The 25,728-nt window shown below is 41.2% G+C and overlaps 1 protein-coding gene, 1 long non-coding RNA gene and 2 other non-coding genes across 4 annotated transcripts in view; 1 reads left to right on the top strand and 3 right to left on the bottom strand.

Annotated features, from left to right (window-relative positions):
• Nucleotides 1–25,728, bottom strand: part of hmbsa (hydroxymethylbilane synthase a) — a 55,447-nt gene that overhangs the window by 21,300 nt on the left and 8,419 nt on the right. The gene's annotated exons all lie outside the window — the stretch shown is intronic.
• LOC121841381 lies at nucleotides 616–25,658 on the top strand. The gene is made up of 4 exons (XR_006080381.1): nucleotides 616–685; nucleotides 3,571–3,638; nucleotides 7,403–7,470; nucleotides 25,410–25,658. It is a non-coding gene; the product is annotated as an uncharacterized LOC121841381 (long non-coding RNA).
• Nucleotides 5,867–5,938, bottom strand: trnap-ugg. Its single transcript has one exon. It is a non-coding gene; the product is annotated as a tRNA-Pro (tRNA).
• trnap-ugg lies at nucleotides 6,802–6,873 on the bottom strand. The gene has a single exon. It is a non-coding gene; the product is annotated as a tRNA-Pro (tRNA).

The following is a 25,728-nucleotide window of genomic DNA, read 5'->3' as shown; positions in this document are numbered from 1 at the left end:
TTGGATCTCTGTTTAGTTGTCACTGTGTTAACCACAACCAACATGTTGGATCTCTGTTTAGTTGTCACTGTGTTAACCACAACCAACATGTTGGATCTCTGTTTAGTTGTCACTGTGTTAACCACAACCAACATGTTGGATCTCTGTTTAGTTGTCACTGTGTTAACCACAACCAACATGTTGGATCTCTGTTTAGTTGTCACTGTGTTAACCACAACCAACATGTTGGATCTCTGTTTAGTTGTCACTGTGTTTAGTTGTCACTGTGTTTAACCACAACCAACATGTTGGATCTCTGTTTAGTTGTCACTGTGTTAACCACAACCAACATGTTGGATCTCTGTTTAGTTGTCACTGTGTTAACCACAAGATGATAAATTCCACTTTTCCAGTTAAAAAATGTTAATTAATTATAAATCACCTAATAATTCAAATGTACTGTTTCTGCAGGATTATTTTCCTGCTGTAGCAAACTGGCTCAAATGTAGATCCAACATCTGTAGCAATATACCTCTAATGTATATGGCTTTATCAGGATATATATACCTCTCTCTAATGTATATGGCTCTATAAAGGATTCACTTTTGACCGTTTGACATCTTTTATTTTCTGTTTAGGCTGGTTGAATGAGTTGCCTATGAAAGCTACTTCATCTGCAATAAAACAGACGGCTGCACCAGTGACTGTAAGTTATGTGATTTCCTCATATTAAATTAAAAGTATGTTTGTAAGCCTACGCAGTTACCAATTGGCTGTTGAAACTGTGGCACATATTTCTCGGTAACATTAGTAGGCGGATAAAAGTGTTGATACGTAGAAAAGATGGGCAAACTCTCGTTGGTCTTGGCTTTCTACAAACGATTATAAGGTTAGGTTGACGTCAGACATTCATTATTCAGAGTAGGTTTGAGCTATGATCACTTATCATGGTGATAAACCTGATGGTCTCTGTGAACTGATCTGAACAGGTTTAGGCTGGTCATCTATGATATGTAGGCTATAGGCTGAGGCTTTTACCTTGATCTGCATATCACTAACAAACCACGTAATAAATAACCTAGTCTACTTTACATAATATATCATCTATATATCACTAACAACCCACTACTATACATTATAACCTAGTCTACTTTACATAATATAACATCTACATATCACTAACAACCCACTACTATACATTATAACCTAGCCTACTTTACATAATATACAATATCTTACTTTTTGAATAGATTAATGATTTCCCCCTCACATCAATTATGTCTCTTTTAGCCCTTCTGTCTATATTCTCAGAAATATTTAGAAAATAACAGATTGAAAGACAATAAATAGCCTACTTTTAATGAATACAAATAATTGTGAGACATGGCCTTGTGTTGCTGTATGGTCTATAACTACCTTAACAAACAGTAACTTACTATTATTATTGACAGTTACCATGGAGATGAAATGTCACAACTACATGTTCATGTGATTGCATTAAATCACCTGACTGGTTAGATATGTCTGTGTCACGCCCTGACCTGAGATATCTCTGTTTTCTTTATTATTTTGGTTAGGTAAGGGTGTGACTAGGGTGGGCATGTTAGTTTTTGTATTGTCTAGGTTTTTTCTATGCATAGGGTTTTTGTAGATCTAGATGATTTGTATGTCTATGGTGGCCGAATATGGATCCCAATCAGAGGCAGCTGTTTATCGCTGTCTCTGATTGGGGAACAACCAACATGCTGGATCTCTGTTTTAGTTGTCACTGTGTTAACCACAACCAACATGCTGGATCTCTGTTCAGTTGTCACTGTGTTAACCACAACCAACATGTTGGATCTCTGTTTAGTTGTCACTGTGTTAACCACAACCAACATGTTGGATCTCTGTTTAGTTGTCACTGTGTTAACCACAACCAACATGTTGGATCTCTGTTTAGTTGTCACTGTGTTAACCACAACCAACATGTTGGATCTCTGTTTAGTTGTCACTGTGTTAACCACAACCAACATGTTGGATCTCTGTTTAGTTGTCACTGTGTTAACCACAACCAACATGTTGGATCTCTGTTTAGTTGTCACTGTGTTAACCACAACCAACATGTTGGATCTCTGTTTAGTTGTCACTGTGTTAACCACAACCAACATGTTGGATCTCTGTTTAGTTGTCACTGTGTTAACCACAACCAACATGTTGGATCTCTGTTTAGTTGTCACTGTGTTTAACCACAACCAACATGTTGGATCTCTGTTTAGTTGTCACTGTGTTAACCACAACCAACATGTTGGATCTCTGTTTAGTTGTCACTGTGTTAACCACAACCAACATGTTGGATCTCTGTTTAGTTGTCACTGTGTTTAACCACAACCAACATGTTGGATCTCTGTTTAGTTGTCACTGTGTTAGTGTTGGATCTCTGTTTAGTTGTCACTGTGTTAACCACAACCAACATGTTGGATCTCTGTTTAGTTGTCACTGTGTTAACCACAACCAACATGTTGGATCTCTGTTTAGTTGTCACTGTGTTAACCACAACCAACATGTTGGATCTCTGTTTAGTTGTCACTGTGTTAACCACAACCAACATGTTGGATCTCTGTTTAGTTGTCACTGTGTTAACCACAACCAACATGTTGGATCTCTGTTTAGTTGTCACTGTGTTAACCACAACCAACATGTTGGATCTCTGTTTAGTTGTCACTGTGTTAACCACAACCAACATGTTGGATCTCTGTTTAGTTGTCACTGTGTTAACCACAACCAACATGTTGGATCTCTGTTTAGTTGTCACTGTGTTAACCACAACCAACATGTTGGATCTCTGTTTAGTTGTCACTGTGTTAACCACAACCAACATGTTGGATCTCTGTTTAGTTGTCACTGTGTTAACCACAACCAACATGTTGGATCTCTGTTTAGTTGTCACTGTGTTAACCACAACCAACATGTTGGATCTCTGTTTAGTTGTCACTGTGTTAACCACAACCAACATGTTGGATCTCTGTTTAGTTGTCACTGTGTTAACCACAACCAACATGTTGGATCTCTGTTTAGTTGTCACTGTGTTAACCACAAACAACATGTTGGATCTCTGTTTAGTTGTCACTGTGTTAACCACAACCAACATGTTGGATCTCTGTTTAGTTGTCACTGTGTTAACCACAACCAACATGTTGGATCTCTGTTTAGTTGTCACTGTGTTAACCACAACCAACATGTTGGATCTCTGTTTAGTTGTTACTGTGTTAACCACAACCAACATGTTGGATCTCTGTTTAGTTGTCACTGTGTTAACCACAAGATGATAAATTCCACTTTTCCAGTTAAAAAATGTTAATTAATTATAAATCACATAATAATTCAAATGTACTGTTTCTGCAGGATTATTTTCCTGCTGTAGCAAACTGGCTCAAATGTAGATCCAACATCTGTAGCAATATACCTCTAATGTATATGGCTTTATCAGGATATATATACCTCTCTAATGTATATGGCTTTATCAGGATATATTTACCTCTCTCTAATGTATATGGCTCTATAAAGGATTCACTTTTGACCGTTTGACATCTTTTATTTTCTGTTGTTTAGGCTGGTTGAATGAGTTGCCTATGAAAGCTACTTCATCTGCAATAAAACAGACGGCTGCACCAGTGACTGTAAGTTATGTGATTTCCTCATATTAAATTAAAAGTATGTTTGTAGCCTACGCAGTTACCAATTGGCTGTTGAAACTGTGGCACATATTTCTCGGTAACATTAGTAGGCGGATAAAAGTGTTGATACGTAGAAAAGATGGGCAAACTCGTTGGTCTTGGCTTTCTTACAAACGATTATAAGGTTAGGTTGACGTCAGACATTCATTATTCAGAGTAGGTTTGAGCTATGATCACTTATCATGGTGATAAACCTGATGGTCTCTGTGAACTGATCTGAACAGGTTTAGGCTGGTCATCTATGATATGTAGGCTATAGGCTGAGGCTTTTACCTTGATCTGCATATCACTAACAAACCACGTAATAAATAACCTAGTCTACTTTACATAATATATCATCTATATATCACTAACAACCCACTACTATACATTATAACCTAGTCTACTTTACATAATATAACATCTACATATCACTAACAACCCACTACTATACATTATAACCTAGCCTACTTTACATAATATACAATATCTTACTTTTTGAATAGATTAATGATTTCCCCCTCACATCAATTATGTCTCTTTTAGCCCTTCTGTCTATATTCTCAGAAATATTTAGAAAATAACAGATTGAAAGACAATAAATAGCCTACTACTTTTAATGAATACAAATAATTGTGAGACATGGCCTTGTGTTGCTGTATGGTCTATAACTACCTTAACAAACAGTAACTTACTATTATTATTGACAGTTACCATGGAGATGAAATGTCACAACTACATGTTCATGTGATTGCATTAAATCACCTGACTGGTTAGATATGTCTGTGTCACGCCCTGACCTGAGATATCTCTGTTTTCTTTATTATTTTGGTTAGGTAAGGGTGTGACTAGGGTGGGCATGTTAGTTTTTGTATTGTCTAGGTTTTTTCTATGCATAGGGTTTTTGTAGATCTAGATGATTTGTATGTCTATGGTGGCCGAATATGGATCCCAATCAGAGGCAGCTGTTTATCGCTGTCTCTGATTGGGGAACAACCAACATGCTGGATCTCTGTTTTAGTTGTCACTGTGTTAACCACAACCAACATGCTGGATCTCTGTTTAGTTGTCACTGTGTTAACCACAACCAACATGTTGGATCTCTGTTTAGTTGTCACTGTGTTAACCACAACCAACATGTTGGATCTCTGTTTAGTTGTCACTGTGTTAACCACAACCAACATGTTGGATCTCTGTTTAGTTGTCACTGTGTTAACCACAACCAACATGTTGGATCTCTGTTTAGTTGTCACTGTGTTAACCACAACCAACATGTTGGATCTCTGTTTAGTTGTCACTGTGTTAACCACAAACAACATGTTGGATCTCTGTTTAGTTGTCACTGTGTTTAACCACAACCAACATGTTGGATCTCTGTTCAGTTGTCACTGTGTTAACCACAACCAACATGCCGGATCTCTGTTTAGTTGTCACTGTGTTAACCACAACCAACATGTTCAATCTCTGTTTAGTTGTCACTGTGTTAACCACAACCAACATGTTGGATCTCTGTTTAGTTGTCACTGTGTTAACCACAACCAACATGTTGGATCTCTGTTTAGTTGTCACTTTTTAACCACAACCAACATGTTGGATCTCTGTTTAGTTGTCACTGTTTTAACCACAACCAACATGCCGGATCTCTGTTTAGTTGTCACTGTGATAACCACAACCAACATGTTGGATCTCTGTTTAGTTGTCACTGTGTTAACCAAAACCAACATGTTGGATCTCTGTTTAGTTGTTACTGTGTTAACCACAACCAACATGTTGGATCTCTGTTTAGTTGAGAGCAATATTTGTCAAAACATGACACATCCCTAAAATCTGTCTTCTCATACAAATGTCTGTAGCTTCCGATCGGTTTGACCTACAACATAGTTTGAACTCTATGGAAAGGGGAGACTCTCACAAACACAATGCTGTTCTCAGTTTTTCTCTACGTCCCCCACAAGTGTCACCGGACTCGTCTGAAGGTAACCTATGTCCCGGTAAAATGACAGATTTTTTAATCAAGGAAGAAATTAATAAATGTTGTGCGATGCTGAAGCCACGAGTGCAGAGCACAATGGATCAGCAGTCCATTGCCTTAATCACTCATCCACCTGGTCCTGCGCTCCAGTGGTGGCAGTCGACCCTCCAACCAGTTGCCCAAGATCCGCCTGTCTCAGATTGTTAAAGGCTCTTTAAAAGGGCTCGTCCGGGATTTGAACCCGGGACCTCTCGCACCCAAAGCGAGAATCATACCCCTAGACCAACGAGCCATTTATTTCAAGATATTGTTTTGCAGTCGCCAGCAATGACGGTGAGGACATGGATTGACGGGTCGATGTTGCCAGGCCACAGTGAATCACGTGAGTGTTGGTGGTATTCTTCTGAGCATAGCTATCTTCCAAGCAGTTGACCAGGTTTCAGTTCAAATACTCTGTAATTCATCTGCTGAGTCTTTCAGATTCAATCTTCATCAGCTGTAACAGCAAGAAACAAATTAAGAAAGAGCTAAATGTAGATTTTAACAATGAAAAAGTAGACATCAAAATCAATTGGATCTCATTTAATTTTGGTCCGATTGAAGCACCGGTATGTGAATAAAAAAATTAAAAAAATTGGAATCTGTCAGTATTAAACTAGAAATGTCACGTATTTTGCACTGGATGCTTCTCAATCCTACAATAACCGCTGATGTCACATCTCTGCATCTTTGGTGAAATGTGGCTGAGCGAGAGCAATATTTGTCAAAACATGACACATCCCTAAAATCTGTCTTCTCATACAAATGTCTGTAGCTTCCGATCGGTTTGACCTACAACATAGTTTGAACATTCTATGGAAAGGGGAGACTCTCACAAACACAATGCTGTTCTCAGTTTTTCTCTACGTCCCCCACAAGTGTCACCGGACTCGTCTGAAGGTAACCTATGTCCCGGTAAAATGACAGATTTTTTAATCAAGGAAGAAATTAATAAATGTTGTGCAATGTGGAAGCCACTAGTGCACAGCACAATGGATCAGCAGTCCATTGCCTTAATCACTCATCCACCTGGTCCTGCGCTCCAGTGGTGGCAGTCGCCCCTCCAACCAGTTGCCAAAGATCCGCCTGTCTCAGATTGTTAAAGGCTCTTTAAAAGGGCTCGTCCGGGATTTGAACCCGGGACCTCTTGCACCCAAAGCGAGAATCATACCCCTAGACCAACGAGGCATTTATTGCAAGACATTGTTTTGCAGTCGCCAGCAATGACGGTGAGGACATGGATTGACGGGTCGATGTTGGCAGGCCACAGTGAATCACTGTGTTAACCACAAACAACATGTTGGATCTCTGTTTAGTTGTCACTTTTTAACCACAACCAACATGTTGGATCTCTGTTTAGTTGTCACTGTTTTAACCACAACCAACATGCCGGATCTCTGTTTAGTTGTCACTGTGTTAACCACAAGATGATAAATTCCACTTTTCCAGTTAAAAAATGTTAATTAAAAATTATAAATCACATAATAATTCAAATGTACTGTTTCTGCAGGATTATTTTCCTGCTGTAGAAAACTGGCTCAAATTTAGATCCAACATCTGTAGCAATATACCTCTAATGTATATGGCTTTATCAGGATATATATACCTCTCTAATGTATATGGCTTTATCAGGATATATTTACCTCTCTCTAATGTATATGGCTCTATAAAGGATTCACTTTTGACCGTTTGACATCTTTTATTTTCTGTTGTTTAGGCTGGTTGAATGAGTTGCCTATGAAAGCTACTTCATCTGCAATAAAACAGACGGCTGCACCAGTGACTGTAAGTTATGTGATTTCCTCATATTAAATTAAAAGTATGTTTGTAGCCTACGCAGTTACCAATTGGCTGTTGAAACTGTGGCACATATTTCTCGGTAACATTAGTAGGGCGGATAAAAGTGTTGATACGTAGAAAAGATGGCGCATCTTTTACAGGGGCTGAGTCACTGGCTTACTGGGGCTCTCTCATGCCGTCCCTGGAAGGGGTGCGTCACCTGAGTGGGTTGATTCACTGATGTGGTCATCCTGTCTGGGTTGGCGCCCCCCCTTGGGTTGTGCCATGGCAGAGATCTTTGTGGGCTATACTCAGCCTTGTCTCAGGATGGTAAGTTGGTGGTTGAAGATATCCCTCTAGTGGTGTGGGGGCTGTGCTTTGGCAAAGTGGGTGGGGTTATATCCTTCCTGTTTGGCCCTGTCTGGGGGTGTCCTCGGATGGGGCCACAGTGTCTCCTGACCCCTCCTGTCTTAGCCTCCAGTATTTATGCTGCAGTAGTTAATGTGTCGGGGGGCTAGGGTCAGTTTGTTATATCTGGAGTACCTCTCCTGTCCTATTCGGTGTCCTGTGTGAATCTAAGTGTGCATTCTCTAATTCTCTCTTTCTCTCTCTCTCTCTCTCTCTCTCGGAGGACCTGAGCCCTAGGACCATGCCCCAGGACTACCTGACATGATGACTCCTTGCTGTCCCCAGTCCACCTGACTGTGCTGCTGCTCCAGTTTCAACTGTTCTGCCTTATTATTATACGACCATGCTGGTCATTTATGAACATTTGAACATCTTGGCCATGTTCTGTTATAATCTCCACCGGGCACAGCCAGAAGAGGACTGGCCACCCCACATAGCCTGGTTCCTCTCTAGGTTTCTTCCTAGGTTTTGGCCTTTCTAGGGAGTTTTTCCTAGCCACCGTGCTTCTACACCTGCATTGCTTGCTGTTTGGGGTTTTAGGCTGGGTTTCTGTACAGCACTTTGAGATATCAGCTGATGTACGAAGGGCTATATAAATACGTTTATTTGATTTGATCTAGCTTCAGAGTTTGTTCTGTTAGGTGACCTAAACTGGGATATGCTTAACACCCCGGCAGTCCTACAATCTAAGGTAGATGCCCTCAATCTCACACAAATCATCAAGGAACCCACCAGGTACAACCCTAAATCTGTAAACAAGGGTACCCTCATAGACGTTATCCTGACCAACTGGCCCTCCAAATACACCTCCGCTGTCTTCAACCAGGATCTCAGCGATCACTGCCTCATTGCCTGTATCCGCTACGGGTCCGCAGTCAAACGACCACCCCTCATCACTGTCAAACGCTCCCTAAAACACTTCTGCGAGCAGGCCTTTCTATTCGACCTGGCCCGGGTATCCTGGAAGGATATTGACCTCATTCCGTCAGTTGAGGATGCCTGGTCATTCTTTAAAAGTAACTTCCTCACCATTTTAGATAAGCATGCTCCGTTCAAAAAAATGCAGAACTAAGAACAGATATAGCCCTTGGTTCACTCCAGACCTGACTGCCCTAGACCAGCACAAAAACATCCTGTGGCGGACTGCAATAGCATCGAATAGTCCCCGTGATATGCAACTGTTCAGGGGAGTCAGGAACCAATACATGCAGTCAGTCAGGAAAGCAAAGGCCAGCTTCTTCAAGCAGAAATTTGCATCCTGTAGCTCTAACTCCAAAATGTTCTGGGACACTGTAAAGTCCTTGGAGAATAAGAGCACCTCCTCCCAGCTGCCCACTGCACTGAGGCTAGGTAACACGGTCACCACCGATAAATCCATGATTATCGAAAACTTCAACAAGCATTTCTCAACGGCTGGCCATGCCTTCCTCCTGGCTACTCCAACCTCGGCCAACAGCTCCGCCCCCCCCCCGCAGCTACTCGCCCAAGCCTCTCCAGCTTCTCCAAATCCAGATAGCCGATGTTCTGAAAGAGCTGCAAAACCTGGACCCGTACAAATCAGCTGGGCTTGACAATCTGGACCCTCTATTTCTGAAACTATCCGCCGCCATTGTCGCAACCCCTATTACCAGCCTGTTCAACCTCTCTTTCATATCGTCTGAGATCCCCAAGGATTGGAAAGCTGCTGCAGTCATCCCCCTCTTCAAAGGGGAGACACCCTGGACCCAAACTGTTACAGACCTATATCCATCCTGCCCTGCCTATCTAAGGTCTTCGAAAGCCAAGTCAACAAACTTGACCATCACTGACCATCTCGAATCCCACCGTACCTTCTCCGCTGTGCAATCTGGTTTCCGAGCCGGTCACGGGTGCACCTCAGCCACGCTCAAGGTACTAAACGATATCATAACCGCCATCGATAAAAGACAGTACTGTGAAGCCGTCTTCATCGACCTGGCCAAGGCTCACCATATTCTTATCGGCAGACTCAGTAGCCTCGGTTTTTCTAATGACTGCCTTGCCTGGTTCCTACTTACAAAGCATTTAGAGGTCTGTCATTTTTATCATAGGTACACTTCAACTGTGAGAGACGGAATCTAAAACAAAAATCCAGAAAATCACATTGTATGATTTTTAAATAATTAATTAGCATTTTATTGCATAGTGGTTATTTATGGTAAAGTGATAGTAAAACTCCACTTTAGACCTGTCAAAGCTTCACCACATATCTAAAAAAACATGACATATAATCATAATAAACAATCGTTATGGTACACAACCACCATCTCTATACACTATGTATCATACTATTTTGATCAGGTGGGTAATGGATTACCCAGGTATTTTAATTGAACTATTCTTATTTACAATGACAGCCTAGGAACAGTGGGTTAACTGCCTTGTTCAGGGGCAGAACAACACATTTTTACCTTGTCAGCTCAGGGATTCAACCATTCACCCCAAGGTTATCATGAAACTCTGACTATGTATGTTTCAGGGATAGGGGGTATATTTCGTAACCTATTTAGGATGACTATACCCTTTATGAATAGAGTCATTAGCATAGCCAAACCTAATTTAAAATCAGCATCCAATAATATAGTAAGTGAGGTGGTGGCTAATGCTGTAACTCAACGTGTGTCATCAGATCCTGAGCATCAAGAAGTCTCAGATCTCATGCTGTTGTCTTGAAGATCAAAGCATACTTATGCCCACCCTTAAAGTGGAGGTCAACCACTAGAAGAACGTCAGTAAGTCAAAGATACCGTAAAGTGAGGAGGTCTCCAACTAAAACTGCAAAAAGATACTCAGAAGAATTTACTGAAAAAACAATCAACATGGCTCTTTTACACCGCAAGCTATTTATTTTTATTTGATTTATTTCACCTTTATTTAAACCAGGTAGGCAAGTTGAGAACAAGTTCTCATTTACAATTGCGACCTGGCCAAGATAAAGCAAAGCAGTTTGACACATACAATGACACAGAGTTACACATGGAGTAAAACAAACATACAGTCAATAATACAGTAGAAACAAGTCTATATAAGATGTGAGCAAATGAGGTGAGATAAGGGAGGTAAAGGCAAAAAAGGCCATGGTGGCAAAGTAAATACAATATAGCAAGTAAAACACTGGAAGGGTAGATTTGCAGTGGAAGAATGTGCAGAGTAGAAATAAAAAATAATGGGGTGCAAAGGAGCAAAATAAATAAATAAAATAAATACAGTAGGGAAAGAGGTAGTTGTTTGGGCAAAATTATAAGTGGGCTATGTACAGGTGCAGTTAATCTGTGAGCTGCTCTGACAGCTGGTGCTTAAAGCTAGTGAGGGAGATAAGTGTTTCCAGTTTCAGAGATTTCTGTAGTTCGTTCCAGTCATTGGCAGCAGAGAACTGTAAGGAGAGGCGGCCAAATAAATAATTGGTTTTGGGGGTGACCAGAGAGATATACCTGCTGGAGCTTGTGCTACAGGTGGGTGATGCTATGGTGACCAGCGAGCTGAGATAAGGGGGGACTTTACCTAGCAGGGTCTTGTAGATGACATGGAGTCAGTGGGTTTGGCGACGAGTATGAAGCGAGGACCAGCCAATGAGAGCGTACAGGTCGCAATGGTGGGTAGTATATGGGGCTTTGGTGACAAAATGGATGGCACTGTGATAGACTGCATCCAATTTGTTGAGTAAGGTATTGGAGGCTATTTTGCAAATGACATCGCCGAAGTCGAGGATTGGTAGGATGTCAGTTTTACAAGGGTATATTTTGCAGCATGAGTGAAGGATGCTTTGCTGCGAAATAGGAAGCCAATTCTAGATTTAACTTTGGATTGGAGATGTTTGATGTGGGTCTGGAAGGAGAGTTTTACAGTCTAACCAGACACCTAGGTATTTGTAGGTGTCCACGTATTCTAAGTCAGAGCCGTCCAGAGTAGTGATGTTGGACAGGCGGGCAGGTGCAGGCAGCGATCGGTTGAAGAGCATGCATTTAGTTTTACTTGTATTTAAGAGCAATTGGAGGCCACGGAAGGAGAGTTGTATGGCATTGAAGCTTGCCTGGAGGGTTGTTAACACAGTGTCCAAAGAAGGGCCAGAAGTATACAGAATGGTGTCGTCTGCGTAGAGGTGGATCACATTGGAGCTTACATAAAAAAAAAAAAATCTGTATTTCAATGCAGAGTACGTAGCTCTCTGTCAGGACGGACATCATGTCCCCGCTAAGGCCTTCCAACCACAATTTACACATTGTATGCTTTCAATTTATCACTGGAAGAAGACACCTCAGCAAATCTGTCTGTGGTGTCCCAAGGTAACCTCAGGCTGGAAATGTGTTTCTGTAGACCTTCAGCTTGTACAGTTAGTATGATTGTTTATGCTCTGATTCAATCTTGGAAGTGAATGCCTGAAGACAAGTCTGAGTGGATTATTATTTTTAAGATATTAAGGATCATTGAGCAAAAACATGAATAAACAAGAGCTAGAAGGTCTCATGAGCTGCTTGATTGGAAAACAATTTTGTGGACTATGGGCTTGTGATGAACTACCTATTGAGAAATGGAAGGATCGACCGGCCATGTTTATTGTCGATACCCATTCTAAACACATGCCTGGTGAACATTGGCTGTGACATTAGAAGATGAAGGAGGAGGTAGAAAAATCTCAACTTTTTTTTATTCCTACGGCTTTCCTCACGGATTTTCACATTTCCCCCCATCTATTAAACAGTTTTGGACGAAAATGTATCAAATATCTACTACAGCATCAAACAAGTACAAGACAACCTTTCTACTACATGTGGTCAACACTGTGTATTCTACCTGTGGTCAACACTTTGTATTCTACCTGTGGTCAACACTGTGTATTCTAACTATGCCAAAGAGTCTGTGGAGTTTATTTCGAAGATGTTATGTCTCTGTATAATGGTGATTTAAGAAGTAATGATAGCACCGTAGATTGTTTTGTTAGAAAATATCCAAAGTGTTTAAGTATGTGTCCTTTAAGAACCTATAATCACGGTGTATGCTCACGTCAAATGTTTAAAGAATGTCACATTGTATAATTTTTTTAAATGAAATGTATTGAATTAAATCAAAAGTCATTCAAAAGTCTAACCACCCTGAGAGATCAGGATTAGGAAAAGGTTGGGGTTTTCGGAAATGTTTAAGAATTTAACGGCCATTGGTGGAAGAAGGTGAGGACCAAAGCGCAGCGTGGTACATGTTCGTCATGTTTATTAGAAACTGAACACTAAAAATGCAAAAATAACAAAGAGACGACCGAACATCTCCGTCAGGTGCAACACACACTAATCAGAAAATAACTACCCACAAACACAGGTGGGAACAGGCTACCTAAGTATGGTTCTCAATCAGAGACAACGATTGACAGCTGCCTCTGATTGGGAACCATACCAGGCCAACACAGAAATTCAAAACATAGAACAAAAACTAGAATGCCCACCCCAACTCACGCCCTGAGCAAACCAAAATAGAGACATAAAAAGGAACTACGGTCAGAACGTGACAAAGAAAGAGTAGTTGTAACAGTTTTCGTCGTCTGAAGAAGAGGAATCGGACCAAAGCGCAGCGTGGTAAGTCTTCATGCTTTTTATTTAGACTGAACACTAATAACAAAATAACAAAGAGAATAAACTAAACCGAAACAGTCCTGTCAGGTGCAGAAAACACTAAACAGAAAATAACTACCCACAAGTATGGTTCCCAATCAGAGACAACGATAGACAGCTGTCCCTGATTGAGAAACATACCCGGCCAAAACAAAGAAATACAAAAACATAGAAAAAATAACAGAATGCCCACCCTAGTCATACCCTGGCCTAACCAAAATAGAGAATAAAAGCCTCTCTATGGCCAGGGCATGACAGTAGTGCTCAATTGGGCACTCTGCCGACCACTTTTCACCCTTGAAGTCATGGTAGATACAAAAATAGGCAGGTGAAACCCTGATTCCTGATTACTTAGTCATAAAGCACAAACATCTCTGAATGTTCATCTTCATCCAATGGCTTAATACAGCACTCATGTTCCACTTCTTGAACCACTTGAGTGTCTCTGCTTTTCAAAGGCCCTTTACAGACAGGGCAGTGTAGGATACCACATATGTGAGGTTGGGGGTTGTCTATTTTAATGTTGGAATTGCTTTGGAATTTTGGACATTTCTTATGTGTGTGTGACATTTCTTATGTCACACCAGCTTACAGATTTACATGCCTTGGGATGCCATGTTTCAAGTTTGTGTTTTTCGTAGCAGTAGAAGGATCGACATGTTAGATGACAATACTCACATGGTGTTGGTTGTACGGTTTGCATCAGACATTTTTCATCCTGACAGACTGAACAGTTATACTGACAAGAGTGCCCCCCCCCTGTCTGGTGTAGCCTGACACACTGAACAGTTATACTGACATGAGTGCCCCCCTCCTGTCTGGTGTTGCCTGATTAACATGATGGATGTTGGTAATACCACACAAAATGTTTGTTTTGCACATAAAATTACAGAATATGAGGATGAGGTTGAGAGTTGTTCTGGAATTTCTAGGGAGCTGAATTAGCTCTACTAATTTCAAGGGAATTATCCTTACTATGGTATAAAACCACAATCTTGATGTTCATCAAATGTTCTAATGTGACTCTGTCAGAGAAAGCCACAGGTTCCTGTATACAGAGACCTACAGCATTTCGGAGGTCACTAGCCAGCTATGATGGATAAATTAGATTGAACAAGACGTTCCAGCAGGACTATAAATTGTTCAACATCCTCTTCTCTATAAGGTGAAACAAGAGACACTGTGTTCTGCAGACGATCACCACATATTTCAAACTGTAAGACATCATCTGTAGCCCGTTCTAAATGTTATCCCAGAGAATACTCCTAGAGTATCCAACATCATCACATAACAAAACTGCATGATCAAGTCTCTGATTCATACACACTTCTATCAATACCGTCCCCCAGCTGATTTATTACACAATTTTCCAATTGGTCAAAATCATAATAAGGTTTCTCATTGTCCTCATGACCTGCAGTGGCTGTAGGAGGGTTAGGTGTCCTCGTGGCCTACAGGGGCTGTAGGAGGGTTAGGTGTCCTCATGGCCTGCAGGGGCTGTAGGAGGGTTAGGTATCCTCATGGCCTACAGGAGGGTTAGGTCACTTATTTATTTACCTTTATTTAACTAGGCAAGGCAGTTAATTAAGAACAAATTCTTATTTTCAGTGATGGCCTAGGAAGGGTGGGTTATCTGCCTTATTCAGGGTCAAATGACAGAGTTTGTCAGCTCAGGCATTTGATCTTGAAACCTTTCCATTACTAGCCCAACGCTCTAACCACGAGGCTACCCAGCAGTGTTGGTGTTGGTGGGGTTGTTGGTTCTTGATCCACATCAATTACTTCAGGTACCTCCTGTGTTAATGTAGGGTAACCTGTAGAGATTTACATAATATTACAATATACATTTTTTACTTACAAATACAGATAGTTTACATAAAATACAATATAGTAATATAATTAATTACCTCTAATTGTATGTCTTCCAGTCTTAAAATGTCTGTAAAAAACAAATATTAAAACACTTTTAAATAAAAAAAATAAAACGTATTATGCATTGAGAAAGAGATAACATTATAAATACATTCCACACACACATACAGTCCACACACACATGATAAAATGCGTTGTAATTCTTTTCTATAGCTGTGAAAATACACTAGGTGAAGCCAGTGGGCCACTCTTGATTAGAGCCTTGCTTTGGCATGCAATTTCATGGTTCTGATTTTATGTGACAGGCCCCCCACCTTCTGTATGAGGACAGGCCCCCCACCTGCTGTATGGGGACAGGACCCCCACCTACTGTATGGGGACAGACCCCCACCTGCTGTGAGGGTGCAGGACCCCCACCTTCCCAGCCCCCGACTGGGTTTAATTTAAGTAAAAGACAACGTCCTTCGATCCTGTCACCAAACAGCAGGTGGAGGTCCTGTCCCAATACACCATGAGCGGGTCCTGTCCCCATACAGCAGGTGGGGGTCCTGTCCCCATACACCATGTGGGGGGGGGGCCTGTCCCTATACAGCAGTTGGGGGTCCTGTCCCCATACAGCTGAGTAAAAACAGAGTGCTGGTTTGAACTCTGGTTTGGGCTTGGAACCAATTTGGTATCAGGAACCAATGTGGTCAAAATGTTAGCTACCTACAACATGTAATAATTAACCAGAGGTAATTGACATTAGCTAGCTACAACATGTAATAATTAACCAGAGGTAATTGACATTAGCTAGTGAAAGGTTGCGTCTTTCAAATTCGGTATCAGGAAGAATAAAAGTCAGAATCTGTCATTAATTATCTTCAATTAAATTCAAGCATTAAATGGCAAATGCAATTTTCGGATATACGAGTTCACTGTATCACCACGCAGGGCAAGCAGAGAACTGACAGGATGTACGTAAACAGCTGTTCTTATACTGTAAAGACATAGTTCTATCACAGTAGAGGCTGAGCATGGTTTTAGACTTGCTCAGCCTATCGCAGGTGCTCAGACTAGTCCTAGCCTCTTGGCGCTCCTTGGAGTCCGACATCTGCTGTTGTGTAGATTAAATCTGTGTTGGTACTATACTCTAGTTATAACAGTTGCTCAGTTCCTGTTATTGTGTTGTTCAGTATTTTTCCATCTCAGTTAAACCTCGTGATAACCACCCCCCCTTATACCTGATTAACCACAACTTTGTAACATGCAGCAAGTCACACCATGTGCTCAATATTGTCACACACACAGATAGGCAAGGCAAATGTAGCAAACAGTACACCGCTGCAAGTCACACCATGTTACTCAGTTCTTGTCACACACACACACACATACACACACAGACAAATGTAGCAAGCAGTTGTTTAATCTCATGATGAAGCTCAAGTGCACAAATGCAGATACCTCACACAGCCGACATCAGATAATATTTAATCATATATATGGTAACGGCTAAAATCTAAAACACAGAATCGCACACTAGCTACAACATGTAATAATTAACCAGAGGTAATTGACATTAGCTAGCTCCAACATGTAAAAATTTACAAGAGGTAATTGACATTAGCTTGCTACAACATGTAATAATTAACCAGAGGTAATTGACATTAGCTAGCTAAAATTAGCCAGCTAGCTTGCAAACATTCCTTGACGTTCTTCTCACTAAAGAATGCAGAACAGGGACTACCACTAATTTCGGGAAACTTTTTTCCAGCAAATGTTGTTGTGAAGCTACCAGTCTGTCCTGGAATGGAATGTTGATGTGGGTGGTAGTAGCTGTTCAGAGACACTAGAATGCAGTGTTGATATGGGTGGTAGTAGTCATGCGGAAACTATTGATAATAAGAGGGCGCCAGCATATTGAAAGGTTCCTCCTGGAACCTATGCGTCTTCAGGTTCCTCCAATAACCAATTATGATGAGAACGTTTTAAATACGAACCCATTCATGAGGAAAGGTTAAAATGTGAACCCATTGATAGGAAAAGTTCCCAGATGTCACGCCCTGGCCATAGAGAGCTGTTTATTCTCTGTTGGTTGGAGTGTGATAGTGACTAGGGTGGGTCATCTAGGTGATTTAATGGTTTATGTTGGCCTGGTATGGTTCCCAATCAGAGAAAGCTCTTTATCGTTGTCTCTGATTGGGGATCATATTTAGGTAGCCATGTTCCCATTGGGCTTTGTGGGATCTTGTCTATGTTTAGTTGCCTGTCAGCACTATTTGTATAGCTTCACGTTTCGTTTGTTAGTTGTTTTTGTTCGGTGTTCATTTAATAAAGGAAAATGTATGCCTACCACGCCGCACCTTGGTCCATTCCTTTCGACGAGCATGACAGAAGATCCCACCAAAAACGGACCAAGCAGCGTGGCCAGGAGGCGTGGACATGGGAGGACATCCTGGATGGAGAAGGACCCTGGTCGCAGGCTGGAGATTATCGCCGTACAAGTGAGCAGATGGAGGCAGCGAGAGGAGGAACGGCGACGGTACGAGGAGTTAAGTCAACGACGGAACCCCGAGAGGCAGCTCCCCCAGGGGGGACATGGGGAGATTGGCGGAATCAGGGTTTAGACCTGAGGCAACTCCCCGTGCTTTTACCGTCGGGAGCGTGTGACCGGTCACCATCACCGTGTTATACGGTGATGCGCACTGTATCCCCAGTGCGTCTTCACAGACCGGTGCGTTCTGTGCCAGCTTCCCGCATTTGCTGTGCTAGAGTGGGCATCCAGCCAGGACGGGTTGTGCCAGCTCTAAGCTTTATACCTCCAGTGCGCCTCCACAGTCCAGTGCTTCCTGTGCCTCCTCCTCGCACTTGCCCTGAGGTGCATGTCATCAGCCGGCATCACCTGTACTGGGCCCTTGCATCAGGCCTCCAGTGCGCCTCCACAGTCCAGTGCATCCTGTGCCTCCTCCACGCACTCGCCCTGAGGTGCATGTCATCAGCCCGGCGCCACCTGTTCCCGGTCCCACGCATCAGGCCTCCAGTGCGCCTCCACAGTCCAGAGCTTCCGGCAACAGTTTCCAGTCCAGGGCTTCTGGCGACAGTTTTCAGTCTAGAGCTTCTGGCGACAGTTTCCAGTCCAGAGCTTCCGGCGACAGTTTCCAGTCCAGAGCTTCCGGCGACAGTTTCCAGTCTGGAACCTCCAATGATGGTCCACAGTCCAGAACCTCCTGATGACAATAGGTACAATCCCCCAATAGTAGATGCTGACAGTAGGTACTGTCACGCCCTGACCATAGAAAGCTGTTTATTCTCTGTTGGTTGGGGCGTGATAGTGACTAGGTGGGTCATCTAGGTGATTTAATGGTTTATGCTGGCCTGGTATGGTTCTCAATCAGAAACAGCTGTTTATCGTTGTCTCTGATTGGGGATCATATTTAGGTAGCCATGTTCCCATTGTGCTTTGTGGGATCTTGTCTATGTTTACTGTCAGAACTATTTGTATAGCTTCACGTTTCGTTTGTTCATTTTGTTGTTTTTGTTCGGTGTTCATTTAATAAAGGAAAATGTACGCCTACCACGCTGCACCTTGGTCCATTCCTTTCGAGGAGCGTGACACCAGAGGAACTCTAAAGATGAAAAGGTTCTTGTAAGAATCTTTTTTACATTTCAACTTTCCAAATTGAACCCCTAATTATTTTTATTATTATTATTATTTAACCTTTAATTAACTGGGCAAGTCAGTTAAGAACAAGTTCTTATTTACAATGATGGCCTACTCTGGCCAAACCTGGACGACGCTGGGCCAATTGTGCGCCGCCCTATGGGACTCCCAATCACGGCCGGTTGGGATACAGCCTGGATTCTTAGTGTGTTCTTCTGAAATAGATTTTCCTCATGTCATGTTTCTTTAGACCTGTCTAAAATAAATAATATAGTTATTGTGAAGGTGTAGGCTATATTACATGGATATATTAGACTTTTTAAAATGTAGATGTTCCAAAGGTCTGCATCAGTGGCTTGTAGTCTTTGCGTGGAATCCAGGAAATGCTAAATGTATTGATGTTAATTAAGGATCAATTTCCATGAGACTGTCAGTCTGCATTACAATCACCGGCTGACAAAATATCATGACCGACACAGCCCTAGGTGACATCAATAAGGGATCATAGCTTTCACCTGGATTCACCTAGTCAGTCTGTCGTGGAAAAAAACAGGTATTCCTAATGTTTTGTACACAGTGTATATCATGTGTATATTATAAACAAACTTGAACTGAGAAGGGAAGGGGGAGGGCAGCCAGAAAGGGAGGGGAAAAGAACAACAGATATGTGGTTATATTGTGGAGGGAAGATGATTTAGGAGACCCAGAAACAGACCTAGAGCTGTAGCGGTCATGATGTAGGAGGCCCAGACACAGACCTAGAGCTGTGGCGATCATGATATTTTGTCAGCCGGTTATTGTCATGTTGGTCTCAAGGTAAATAACCGTCAATTAACATAAACACGTTTATCAACTCCAGGCCTCAGCTGTCTTACAAGCCTCATACAAACCACTGTCTACAAGCCTCATACAAACCACTGTATACAAGTCTCATACAAACCACTGTCTACAAGTCTCATACAAACCATTGTCTACAAGTCTCATACAAACCACTGTCTACAAGCCTCATACAAACCACTGTCTACAAGCCTCATACAAACTGGTGATGAGCACCTTTGGAACATCTGCATTTAAAAAGTGTAAAGTTAATATTCACCATCACAATAAATCCATAATTTATTTTAGGCAGGTCTAAAGACACATGATATGAAGAAAATGTATTTCAGGTGAACAGAATATGAGTCGACTACTGTATGTTATCTGGCTGTGCTATATGCCGTGGGTTGTAGGCGTGTTCATTTAGCTGACTAGATATGCTTATAAGTCCTGTGCCATTCTTTTATATTATATGATTTTATAGTAAGAAGAATATAATTGAATTTAGCCGAATAAAATATAAAGCACGTATTTCTCATTCCGGAGCAGATGAAGTGTCTATGTTGAAACAGTTATTTGGCAACTTTAGTTGTGATTGATACAAACTTTAGTAAAGCCAATTCTGTGTAGATCCAGGACATCTACTGAGGCATTTCAACAGTGGTACAAGCAACAGGTAGTCAGGGAGACATGCACTTAAACACATCCCCTACATTCATCTAGAAATATAACAGACTTTATTATAGTTTTACCAGGACATTTACTGAGCCATTTCAACAGTGGCACAGCAACAGGTAGTCAGAGAGACATGCACTTAAACACATCCCCTACATTCATCTAGAAATATAACAGAATTTAATCTAACAATTAAATTCAGAGTCTATTCTCAAAATATTACCACTTTATTCACTTTATTATTATTCTTGCCACAGAGACAGCAACAGAATTATAGGATATGATGGAGAGAGACACCAGACAAGACACAGTGACAGCAGCAGAATATTAGGTATGAAGGGGAGAGACACCAGACAAGACACAGAGACAGCAACAGAATTATAGGATATGATGGAGAGAGACACCAGACAAGACACAGTGACAGCAGCAGAATATGAAGGGGAGAGACACCAGACAAGACACAGAGACAGCAACAGAAGAATAGCATGTGATGGAGAGAGACACCAGACAAGACACAGACAGCAGCAGAATATATGAAGGAGAGAGACACCAGACAAGACACAGAGACAACAACAGAAGAATAGGATATGATGGAGAGAGATACCAGACAAGACACAGAGACAGCAACAGAAGAACAGGATATGATGGAGAGAGACACCAGACGAGACACAGAGACAGCAACAGAATAATATGATATGATGGAGAGAGACAGTTTGGCTCATTGGACAGGTCAGAGTCTATGTTTGAAGTTCTTGAGTGTTTTTTGGCAATACACTGGTGTTTTATTCATGAATTTAGCTGTTGAGTTTAGCTGCTTTTGCTGGGGAGAGAGGAGCTGCTACCCCTGGGGAGAGAGCGGAGCTGCTACCCCTGGGGAGGGAGGAGCTGCTACCCCTGGGGAGAGAGGAGCTGCTACCCCTGGTGAGAGAGGAGCTGCTACCCCTGGGGAGAGAGAGGAGCTGCTACCCCTGGGGAGAGAGGAGCTGCTACCCCTGGTGAGAGAGGAGCTGCTACCCCAGGGGAGAGAGGAGCTGAAACCAGGAGAGACTGCGATTCTGCTCTGGAGGAGCTTATCGATTGGTGATGGGGCTCGTTTGGCAGGAGTTTCAGTGATGAAGATGCCAAGGCACATTGTAAGAGCTATAAAGAGAGAGGGAGTGGGAGAGAGAACAGGCAGAACCTGATATGTAAATGAGTAGAGGAAACAAAAGCAACTTTCAACGACCGAATGATCATTTCAGACTGTTTCTATTGAGAGAGAGATACAAGGTAAGACAGCGATTGTTATGTGTATTCATATATTTGATGATATTGTTATGTGTATTCATATAGTTGATGATATTGTTATGTGTATTCATATAATTGATGATATTGTTATGTGTATTCATATAGTTGATGATATTGTTATGTGTATTCATATAGTTGATGATATTGTTATGTGTATTCATATATTTGATGATATGTGTATTCATGTAGTTAACTATATTTATGATGGACAGTGTTGTAATTGTCCTTAAATGTTTGATAAATATTAGATGTGTTGGTTGAATTTGTTCTGTGCCCATCTGTGTGCTCCAGGGTGATCGCTCCTACACTATCTAGAATCTAAAAGGCTTATTTGGCTGTCCCCATAGGATAACCCATTGTAGAACCCTTTTTGGTACTAGGTAGAACCCTTTTGGGTTCCACACAGAACCCTTTCCACAGAGGGTTCTCCCTGGAAGCCATAAGGGTTCTACCTGGAACCCAAAATAATCTCCTATGGGGACAGCCAGAGGACCTGTTTGGAACCCTTTATTCTAAGAGTGTACTGTATCATAGGCCTATAGACTTTTCTTCTCATAACAGGCTTAAAACACAACAAGCAACAAACAAACATTTTCTCTTTATAATCTACTGTTTATTCTTTTCACTCAGTTGTGTGAAAGAGAGACAAATAAATATTGTGGAAAGCCTAACAACTTACACTTCCTCAAAACAGGTTGTGTGTATTCATTAGTGCAGACCGTAGGAAAACGTTTGGCAAAGGAAACCATTTAGGTCACGTTGATCAGTGTTTGGAGTTAACTGTTTATGCAACATTTTAAAAATGTTGCCTGCGGTGTAAACAAATGAATACAACCCAGGTTGTAGCCTACGACAGCTGTTGATGCCTGATTCTGAAACCTGAACGTAGCATGAATGGTATACTATGATACAAGCAAGATATATTGGTTCTCTAAAGTTAGCCAGCTTCAGTTAGCTTCACATTCCAGCTCAGGCCTCATCCATCAGAAAATACAGAGCTCTAGTCTCAGCAGAATTGAAAATATCTCAATGACTTGACATTTTCTGGTTTTGAGCCTTTTTAAACCTGAAATACACAACACGTTTTAAATGTCCTGCATTGCAGTGGGGTGTTATCAAATTAAGATCCTACATGTGTACATAAGATTTTACATGGTGATATGGTGCTGCTAGTGATAGACAACATTTAGAGACAGAATAAAGTCAGAAGAGTTTACACAAAGTTTCCATACAACATTATACACAACTAGATAGAGTGAGCATAGCTATTATCATTGCGTTTCACCCCCTACTTTTTCGAACATTCTGTGAAAAATCGTGCAACATTTTGGCGTCCTGCTACTCATGCCAGGAATAAAGTATATGCATATGATTAGTATGTGTGGATAGAAAACACTCAGACGTTTCTAAAACTGTTTAAATCACGGCTGTGACTATAACAGAACGTCTGTTTCATCGAAAAGCGCAGGGAAATCTGATCACTGGAGATGGAAAAAAATATCCATGCGCCACTTCAACCCATTGTTAAAGGTGAACCGTATTAAACGAGGCCGAGGTTGCAGTACCTACAGCTTCCACAGGATGTATAGAGTCTTCTCATTTGATTCGGATTTGATTCTTGGTAGAACCGACCAAAGGGAACCGATTCCCTCCGACCACCAACTTGATGCATCGGCTCGGTGTTTTTCCGGACATTTTTTCCAGACGACCAGCTATCGAATTTACATCGCCTCCTGATGATTTTTATAGCTTATTAACGTGTAGTAATACCTAAAGTTGCATTAGAAAGGTATTTCAGAAGTGTTTTGTGAAAGTTTATCGTCGACTTTTTAACTTTTAAAAAATGACGTTACGTTATGAAACGCTATTTTTTCCGTTTATCACACAGTTTTCATAGATCGATGTCTAGGCTATATATGGACCGATTTAATCGAAAAAAAATATGACCCAGTATTGATTATGGGACATCAAGGAGTGCCAAGAAAGAAGATGGTCAAAGGTAATGAATGTTTTATATTTTATTGTGCGGTTTGTGTACTGTTTCTGCAGGATTATTTTCCTGCTGTAGCGCCGACTATGCTACTTTTGTTTACATCCCCTACGGGTCTTTTGGGGGTGTTACATGCTATCAGATAATAGCTTCTCATGCTTTCGCCGAAAAGCATTTAAAAAATCTGACTTGGTGCCTGGATTCACAACGAGTGTAGCTTTAATTCAATACCAAGCATGTGTATTTTAATGAACGTTTGCGTTTTAACTAATACTATTAGCGTTTAGCGTAGCGCATTTGCATTTCCAGAGTTCTAGTTGGGACATCTGCGTCTCAGGTAGGATCAAGAGGCTAGAACAAAGTGTTAATAAGATAAATTCATTTAAAAAGATTAAAAGCAATACAAATAAGTAGGCATCTACTGAGGGAGCTAAGAGCTGTGTTGTCAGTCATCTTAGAACTCCTGCTCTTTCCCCCATGACCCACAAAAATCTCCACAGACGCACAGCTAATCCTGCAAGGCGTATTCTCGAACAGCGTCGACGTAGCGGTTGACTGACAGACTATACGGAATGTGCGCAGAACGAGTTTGTGCGTGTGTAAGAGAAGAGAGAATGAACAGAGGATACACAGATATAGAGTACAGTGGATATACCGTTGATAAACAGTACAGTGTTTATACAGTTGATATACAGTACAAGTTGATATACAGTTGATATACAGTATAGTGGGTTGGCAGGGTAGCCTAGTGGTTAGAGCGGTGCACTAGCAACCAGAAGGTTGCAAGTTCAAATCCCCGAGCTGACAAGGTACAAATCTGTCATTCTGCCCCTGAACAGGCAGTTAACCCACTGTTCCTAGGCAGTCATTGAAAATAAGAATTTGTTCTTAACTGACTTGCCTATAAAGGTAAAATAAAAATACAGTTAATATACAATACAGTGGCTGTTAGAGTTGATTTGGACATATAAATATACATGAACTCCATGTATATTTGTGTAAATATATTAAATATATATGATGAATGATGAAATATTGCTGAATATGGTACATGATGAAATATTAGCTACGTACCTGATTGAGATATATTCATTTGTTGTTAGTGTAATTCAGTCTATGGGCCAGTTGGTGAGAGCCACAGCATAGTCCTTTAGTATCTATGGACCAGATGGCCAGTTGGTGAGGGCCACAGCATAGTCCTTTAGTCTCTATGGGCCAGGTGGCCAGTTGGTGAGAGCCACAGCATAGTCCTTTAGTCTCTATGGGCCAGGTAGCCAGTTGGTGAGGGCCACAGCATGGAGAAAGAAAAATATGATCACCCTGTTGCAGGAAAACTAAAATGTGTCGTGTATTTGAGAGTAATTTAAGCTTTTAAAAAGGTTTCTGAAGATGATAAATTCCACTTTTCCAGTTAAAAAATGTTAATTAATTATAAATCACATAATAATTCAAATGTACTGTTTCTGCAGGATTATTTTCCTGCTGTAGCAAACTGGCTCAAATTTAGATCCAACATCTGTAGCAATATACCTCTAATGTATATGGCTTTATCAGGATATATTTACCTCTCTCTAATGTATATGGCTCTATAAAGGATTCACTTTTGACCGTTTGACATCTTTTATTTTCTGTTGTTTAGGCTGGTTGAATGAGTTGCCTATGAAAGCTACTTCATCTGCAATAAAACAGACGGCTGCACCAGTGACTGTAAGTTATGTGATTTCCTCATATTAAATTAAAAGTATGTTTGTAGCCTACGCAGTTACCAATTGGCTGTTGAAACTGTGGCACATATTTCTCGGTAACATTAGTAGGCGGATAAAAGTGTTGATACGTAGAAAAGATGGGCAAACTCTCGTTGGTCTTGGCTTTCTACAAACGATTATAAGGTTAGGTTGACGTCAGACATTCATTATTCAGAGTAGGTTTGAGCTATGATCACCTATCATGGTGATAAA

The sequence above is a fragment of the Oncorhynchus tshawytscha genome, linkage group LG30, assembly GCF_018296145.1.
Source record: "Oncorhynchus tshawytscha isolate Ot180627B linkage group LG30, Otsh_v2.0, whole genome shotgun sequence".
NCBI classification, from domain to species: Eukaryota; Metazoa; Chordata; class Actinopteri; order Salmoniformes; family Salmonidae; genus Oncorhynchus; species Oncorhynchus tshawytscha.
Note: the sequence above shows the minus strand (reverse complement) of the source record. Positions and strands in the feature narration are given on the sequence as shown.